This window comes from Apis dorsata, unplaced genomic scaffold (assembly GCF_000469605.1).
Source record: "Apis dorsata unplaced genomic scaffold, Apis dorsata 1.3 scaffold_39, whole genome shotgun sequence".
NCBI classification, from domain to species: domain Eukaryota; kingdom Metazoa; phylum Arthropoda; class Insecta; order Hymenoptera; family Apidae; genus Apis; species Apis dorsata.
This window is the reverse complement of record NW_006263341.1, coordinates 214,623-223,294: the sequence shown is the minus strand read 5'-3', so window position 1 is coordinate 223,294 and position 8,672 is coordinate 214,623. Positions and strand designations below refer to the sequence as shown.

Here is an 8,672-nt window from a genome sequence, read left to right as displayed (position 1 = left end):
AGAGAGAGAGAGAGAGAGAGAGAGAAAGAGAGGGGAAGAAAAGGAAGAAAGGAAGAAAAAAAGGTAAGAGGGAAGGAAAGAGTTCGAGAGTTTGCGTGGATGGATGGAGTGGACAGGTGTGAGTGTTTCACCTGTCGTCGCCATCGCTCGACTTTTTTCCCCCTTAGCCTCTTCCGCAAAACGAACGGCGACGAGCCGAAAAGGGAAAGCGGCACGCGAGAAACCCTTTGAAAAATTATCATCCCGAGCGGAACGTTCGCATAATGCCTTTATTTTTCAAACTGTCGCTCAATATTCGCGCGATTCTCCTTTTTTCCAACGAAGAAACTGGCTGCTTCTTTCCTCCTCCTCCTCCTCCTCCTCTTCTTTTTCTTCTTCTTTTCGACATCGCGCGAGCATACGTAATTACGAGCTTTACACCCGTAATATAACGTCGGATAAGACGGAAAAATTCCATCGATTCGAGTATCGTATTTTCCTCGGTTCAGAAATATTTCGAGAATCCGGCCACGATTCGACTATTTCTCGCCAACGAAAGAGAGTAAAACAGATATCCCGGAATTTGTTATTATCGCGACGAATATTTTTATTCGCGATTTTACTCCGCCTTTTTATTTACGACGCTTAAAAGGAACGTACGCTTCGTCCTTTCTTCGCCGTCTCTTCTCCCGTCTGTTTTATATAATTGAAAATTCGCGTTGAACGAAAATAAAAGAGAAAAAGGTCGTCGTGTTACGGAAGATGGTCCGTTAAACGGGATCGGGCCTCGATTTTTTCCACCTCTGAACCCGCGGCAAAACGAGAAAAAGACGACGCGTTTCCGCCCTCGTGATCATCATCGTTTTACACGGCGTGTATAAACAATAACGCGTTTAAAAGAAACGCGGGGAAACGAACGATTCCGTTTGGAGGAACGATGCTCGATGTTCTTTTTATGAACCGTGGTGCAGCGACGGTGGACGGGTTTGACGCGTGACGTTCGTTCTCGAATCTCGCGAATAGACCATTCACAAATGACCTGAATTTAGAGAATACGTATTTTTGCGACGCAGTCCGGTGTAAAGGGAGATAAAGCAGCTTGATGAAAGTGTGTATGGGAGCGGGCGCGGAACGGAGCGCCAAGCTTTAATTTTTAATCGCGCAATCAAGCACGGTTATCGGCTTCGCGCACGCACAATAGTTCGTTCGAGGTTACAATTAACGCGCCGTTATCCGTATGATACGACGATCGAAGCGAGCGCGCGAGCTCGGTGAATTAACGCCACCGCGGAGGCGAGAAATTTTTCAGGAGGGCCAATTTGAAAAGAGCGTTTCGAGGATGGACCGCTCTCGATCGTTCTTTGGGCAAAATGTGACAATTCGTAACGATTGTTCTGAGTTATTTATGCTTTGGATATGTTTAAAGTATCTCCTCCTTCAACTCGATAGATTATTATTCTTTCTCTCTCTTTCAGTTTTTAGCTTTCGAGTATTATTATATATACGAATACCGACGGAGTTGATGAGCGGGCGATAAAATTGATCAACGATTTATAAACTACAGGGGCAAATAAATACATAGTTGGAAAATGGAGAGGGAGAGAAAAAATCTTGATGGAATTCTTCGGTAATTTGTGCGAAGTTTGTTAACGAAAACGTCACCGTGGAGGAGAGACATTTTTCAGGAGGGCCAATTTGAAAAGAGCGTTTCGAGGATGGATCGCTCGATCGTCCTTTGGACGCAAAATTCGTAACGATTCGTCGTTGATATTTTGCCGAAGTATTCCATTGTTCTACGAGTTATTTATACATTGGATATTTTTTTAAAAGTATCTCCTCCTTCAACTCGATAGATTATTATTCTTTCTTTTTCTTTCAGTTTTTAACTTTCGAGCATTATTATACGAATACCGACGGAGTTGATGAGCGGGCGATAAAAGGAAAATGAAAAGTTGATCAACGATTGGTTTATAAATTACAGGGACAAGTAAATACAAATAATAGTTGGAAAATGGGGAGAGAAAAAATCTTGATGGAATTCGTCGGTAATTTGTGCGAAGTTTGTTAACGAAAACGTTACCGCGAAGGCGAGAAATTTTTCAGGAGGGTCAATTTGTGAAAAGAGCGTTTTGAGGATGGATCGCTCGATCGTCCTTTGGGCAAATTCATAACGATTGTTTTGAGTTATTTATGCTTTGGATATTTTTAAAAGTATCTCTTCCTTCAACTCGATAGATTATTATTCTCTCTCTCTTTCAGTTTTTAGCTTTCGAGCATTATTATACGAATATCGACGGAGTTGATGAAATAAAACGAGAATGAAAAGTTGATCAACGATTTATAAACTACAGGGGCAAATAAATACATAGTTGGAAAATGGGAAGGGAGAGAAAAAATCTTGATGGAATTCGTCGGTAATTTGTGCGAAATTTGTTAACAAAAATGTAATGCAAATTTTATGAATCGGTCGATCGGCCGACGCCAGTGGAATTTCGCGCGACACGATATTCGTCGAGGCTGTAAAATTCCACAGCGGTTCGTACCGATCGAAAATTCCACGTTCAAAGTCCGATCGTCCGTCGTGTCGTCGGATACCGTTCAAATTAGTTTGTTTCGAAAAGAGGGGGGAAGATGGATCGATCGATCGATAGATCGAACGTCGTCTTGGAATTGGCTCGAATGAAAAGTGACGATTATATCTCGTTCGCGTTGAAAAAAAAAGTGTACGTCGCGTCGCAACGTTTGGAAACGACTACCAACTTTCCAGACGAGCTAACGAATTAAATAAATGTCGAAGCGCGGTTAATTGGACGGTTTGCTCGAAAACAGGTGATAACCGATACCTCTCGAACTCTGAAGTTGAAATTTTTATAAATAACACGATTAACGTTTTGGTGGTCAAAAGAAAACAAAGATAAGGAAAACGAAAAGAAAAGAACAAAGAGAGGAAGGATCGCAGGGGAGCACGGCGTATACACGGAAGAAAAGAGGCAAAAAAGGGGGGAAGAGGTGGGGGAAACTTTTAAATGAAATTCCTCGAGAATAAGCGAAACTCGTTCATCCCTTTATATCGAAGCGAAGGAGGATGCGTGTCGATTTGCACACACGTTCACCGAGGCAGGAACAGAAGGATTCCTGTTTAGAAAGCGGCAGAGTTCGTATTTCGTTAGCTCGGCACGGGCGAAACGTCGTCGTCTGCGGAATGTTAAGGCGACGACGACGCTTTAGATACGAGAGAATAGAACTAGAACTAGAACTAGACCGAGGGAAAACGATCTTTTGTATTCTTTAATATTTCTTCTTTTTTTCGCTGTTGGATGCTCGCTGGTTCAATGCCTTCCGCTGATATCCCCTTATCTAAACCCGAGTTTCCGTACCAACGAGTTTCCTCGCCTTTTATTTTACCAAACCTTCTCCACCCAGAATCCTATAATTTTCCAGACGCTTTATCAACATTTATATTCGCCAAATTGCAAATATTTCGTAAACACGATGTAAGAAAAGGAGAGAAAGAGAGAGAGAGAGAGAGAGAAGAAAGTGATTTCGGATTCAAAGCTACGGAGATACTCGAAGATGGGAATCTATAAATTTCCTGTTCGAAGCAACGCGAAACGGATTTTATCCGAGAGACAGATGGAGGCAACCGCGCGAACGTCGAGCAACCCGTTAAAAGATGGATGCATCTGGCACGGTCGATCGTTGGTTGGAAAAAGTCACGACGTTCTTTCCGGAAGTGGAGGCACGCTCCAAGGGTCGGGGATAGGAAATGGAGCGGAGGTAGAGGCAGACGACCCCCGATAAGTCTCCTTAATTAGAATCTTATCGGAACGCGAGTCACACGCGACGGATACCCGGAAGTAGCTTCTCTTCTTACCGATGAATCACGAACCAATGGTAATTTTCGCGTTTAATTTGTTGGCACAGACGCGTCCACCGCCTTTCTTTCCTTCCTTTCCTCCCCCCCTAATAAATCCTCACTCCTTCCAATAACGCCCTATCGCCGTTGGATTCCCGATCAATTTTTTCAAATATCATTTTCTCTTCGCTCAGAACTAATTTCGACGCGAAATTCGAAACGAGACGTATCGCGAAAACAAAATTTACTTCGAAATACTTTTATTTGCTCCATTTTCGATCTCCGTTGATCAAAATTTTGTTTCGCGCCCAAAATCGCGAACGTTATATACGCGCGTGCATAAATTCTTCCGGATACTGTACTCCCGTTTCTCCATCTTCTACCGATCGTAATTCGTGTACTCGAATTTATCGACCGCGGTACGCGTATTACGCTCGTGCAAAATTTACGTCCGACTTAACTCTTCTCGAACCGATCGAGAAAGAAAAATCGATAAAAAACGCAAAATCGACTGTTGGATTGTTAAGCGGTTTGCTAAGATATTTACGAATACGCGAAGATTAAGAACGAAAAAGAAAAAAAATATAGCCTCGATTTTCCGATCGACCAAGTTTTTCCATCGAATAGTAGAATATACGATCTCTGATCTCAAAGAGCTTTTGATCTTTGTCCATCGAAACGATTCAAATGTTTTTCATCCTCGGGTACAACAATTTAATCTTTCTGTTCGATCTAATCTACACAGGTATATCGGATGATACACTTTAGGAAACTTGTACGGCTTTCCTGCACGAAATTCTTAATCTTGATAATTGGTTTATCGTCGGTTGCTCGAAACGCATTATTGGAATATCACGTAGAATAGGGAGCTTTTTATAGAATTAAAAAGCCTTGCCTTCGGGAAATTCACGTATTTGCGCAAAGTATGCGTTTTACGAGTTTGATACGACTTCCCTTTAAACAGGAATTTCTATGCATTTCGACGAAATTTCTTTCTTTTTTTTTTTTTTTTTAATCTCCATAGAAATATATATTTTGCAAATTTCACGTTTTTCCAATGGAGTTTTTCTCGATCCCCGAGTATCGGCTCTTTCACATGTAAATACATCTTTACGTAATCCGATGAAACGTCGTCGATTACTTTGAAATTACTTTGAAATACACGATACGTAAGAATAATTATTTCTCGTTTTAAACTTAAAATAATTAAATCCCAATCGGATCGTAATCTTTCGCAAAACTTTCGCCGACTCGTTCAAGAATATCCTCTCTTCTTAAGAAGGATTTAACGAGAGATCGTTAATTCCCGCTGATTCTCATTGAAATCGAACACGCGGTTCGTGGCATTTTCCAAATCCGCATCTTTGACTGGGAAGTGATAATCCGGGCGAAAGAACAAGGATTATCCTTTGCCCAACAGACGTTGAAATTTTCCATGGATAGGAAGTTGATCGTTTCCCGGGGACAACGCCGACCAAATTTCCGGATATCGCCCGTTTTTATTCCATCTCGCGATACTCCACTCCGCGTTATCCCTCCCTCTCTCATCTTTTTTATCCATGATCGAGAAAAAAATGTCGTTGGAAAAATATTTTTCCGCCGATGATTCGTTTTTTTCTTTTTTGAAAAAAGACGAATGAAAATTAGGTATTAAAAAAAATAAATAAATAAATAAAGAACGTTAGAAAATTGAAAGAATTTCTCTATGTATTTCGCTATTTAATTGATTTCGAAACATTGGAAAAAATGATTAATTTTTTTCGAACGAGAGAAAGGACGAGACGGAATTGAAAGAGTTTCGAATGAAATTTGAAACATCGATCGGTCGACGATCGAAGGATTATTAATTGGTCGTACGATGGATATTCCGAATAAATTAATTCAATTAATGGAATTAAATAGAGGAGGAGAATGTCTTTTTGAATAGAACAGGATGAATCTCGCCGAGAGATCCTTCGATCCAAAATACTTTTGCGTATTAATTACGAGTACGTATTATTATTTCGAAATGGACGTGATATTAATACTTGTTTCAATACAGTAATGAATTATATCCATTACGGATCGAATTGTTTGCAGGAAAAACTTCACCTTGAGATACTTTGTGTACGTATAATTTGATTTAATTAAACAATAACCAAGGGAATTAATTTAGATGAGCATGTATAATAACGCAAGAGAATCGTGTAAAGTTTTACTATAAATACGAGAATATGCTCCATGTTATACGTGTCTTACACGATAAAAAAAACACCAAAATTTAAAATAATTCGTAAAAATAATATTTCATTTCAATTTTGTTCTCTAATTATCTCATCATCGATATTTCGTTAAAACTCCTGATCGATATCTATTTATTCTCGTACAAGGAGTCTTCGTTTTTCTTTTTGGAAAAGGAAACGCACATATTTAATCAATGGAAGATTCCGGAAGAATTTTTGAAACGGATGGCTCGAGCCGTATTTAACGATAAATAACGAGACGAAGCGAGGTTGGGTTTTATCGATTCCGGGGAAAAATGGGGAAATTTTTCGAGATCGAATATCCCACAGTTTTCCCTTTATCGAGGAATACTGGCCTGCCGACAAAGTTTTCGTCGAACGGTGCAAGTCACGCTCCGTCATTTCCTCTCGCAGGGCTCCTCTCGAAGCGAAAGCATCGATCGAGGCAGCTCTTGCGGACCAAGAAAATGATCCACCTTCGTTAATTATAGATGCAGCCCGGTCGATGGATCGGGCGTGTGCACGCGCTGGCGCTGCTGCGTGCGATTATCGAGATTTTACAAGTGGCTCGAGGGGATCTCGTCGCGATAAGTCTAGCTCCACGAGATTTGTGGAGCTAGCGTTTTCCGCTTTTTCAAACAGATGTTCCGTCATTTATTAATTATTAGCTTTATCGGGGGAGCGGAGATACTCGCCGTATTTTTCTTCCCTCTCTATCCACCTTTAAACAATGAGTTTTGCTCCGTTAATTGCAAACGTATAAAACGTATAATCCGTGATTCCGTTTATTAAAAAAGAAACGATACGAGAATAATCGAGTGGAAAATATCGATTAAAGAAAAATGATGTATTGGTTTTAATAATCGAAGAAGAAATTCGTCAAGATTTTTTCCTCGAGCCTTATTATCAAGAAATTTTTTCCACCGAAGATTGAAAAGCGTGGAAAGTTTGCACGGTCCTGTCATCATTCATACCGTTGTGGATGATTCAGAAGGGAAGCGCACAATACACCTTAGCTCGGCGTTCCTTTGAAGGAGGAAGTTGTGTGCAGAGACGAACAATCGGCGCAAAATCTGAAAATAACACACGGCCATGACGTGGTTCCCGTAAACGGGCGCGTTTATTCCAAAGAGAAGCCTCTCCCCCATTGGCCCCCTCGAGATGAATTCAAGCGAAACGCGGCGTGCTCGAGCCGGCCAACGACACACAAAGCCTTGTACGCGGTTTCCAGCTAACGATACGTGCGTTAAAGCTGCCTGGAAATGTAAATATCGCGTGTCGCGCATTGATGTTCCCGTAAAACAGCCGCTGGAATTCCTAGTTCCCTTTTGCCGGTGGCGGAACACGCTTGGAAAATGGAACATCGCGTATGAAAATTTCAGAGACACGGGCGGGGCCTACGAGAATCGAATTACGACACCGTTTTATGCGAGAGAGGGATGTATTTAAAGTATCCTCTTTGCGTTTGATATCGCCATTTCCGTCCAACTGCCGCGTGCTTCAAATTGCCAATTACTTTTCCTCCATTCTCGACCGGGGAAAAAGTGATCAACCTCAACAGGAAATGTTAAACGATGTCGTAAGAATCCACGGGGCGCGACGAAAAAGACGTCTTTGTAGTCGATGCGAGATTTTTTCTCGCAAGAAAATAAATAAATGAACAAGAAGAAGCAACTTGATTGTTAAAATTCTATGATAATTAATTGTGAGAGAGAAAATCCTTGGTCGCTTTAAGGCTCGTCTCGTTTAGAAAGTTGTGTGCGGCTACGTTAAATGGCAGATGATTTTTCGACTCGCATTCCCTTTGCGGCGGATAGAGTGGAGACACTTTTCCTCGAGAACGCGTCTTTTTCCGTGTCTCCCGGACGAGGGTGAGTTTGTCGGGACGAGAACGGCCGAGAGGGAGATGGATTTGATCGCGCAGAATTCGAGGAATGCGAAAAAGTGGATGAGAATTTTTCGTTTTCAATCGTATCGACACGATTCTAAATGGATAGGAATGCTTTGGTAAGCATCGATGTTGTAACGAGAACAATCGAGCGAAATTTAAAAAAATCGAGATTAGAACGAATCTGAGACGAGAAGGGAGGAACAAAGGAAAGAAAAATATGGAGACGGAGATGGGTGGTGATTAATCCAAGATTTTCTTAAGATGTTCGAGCTACGACAAACCGAGCTTCCTTTAAAAGCTCTCAACTATTAAGAGATCGTTAAGAGGATCTTTCTAATTATCGTGGAACCAGAAAAGTGCTCAGGCTTACTCCTGTAAGTAAGTAATTAATAAAGAAGCACGCCGAATTATCAGAGCAATCTTATCCCCTCCCCCGTCTCAATTATCACGAAACTATCGACCTACTTTCGATTAATTACGCATTCCTTTCTCTCTTCTCTAATTTTAACCATTTTTTCGTATCCACGATTTGTCAACGCGTACCTTTTATCCCTATTAATTAGAACGCGGCTTTTGTTTCGCCGCGGCTCGCGACGAATCTTAATCACGCGATGCTATGTCGACCGAGAGAAATTAACGCGTCACAGCGGTAAAATAAACTTCTCTTCTTTCTTCCTCCCTCTTCTCCCCCGTTGATAATAATTCACCTCTCCATCTTCCCACC

At 41.3% G+C, this 8,672-nt stretch overlaps 1 protein-coding gene across 1 annotated transcript in view; it reads right to left on the bottom strand.

Annotated features, from left to right (window-relative positions):
- Nucleotides 1-8,672, bottom strand: part of LOC102675753 (connectin-like) — a 179,889-nt gene that overhangs the window by 60,333 nt on the left and 110,884 nt on the right. The window lies entirely within an intron of this gene.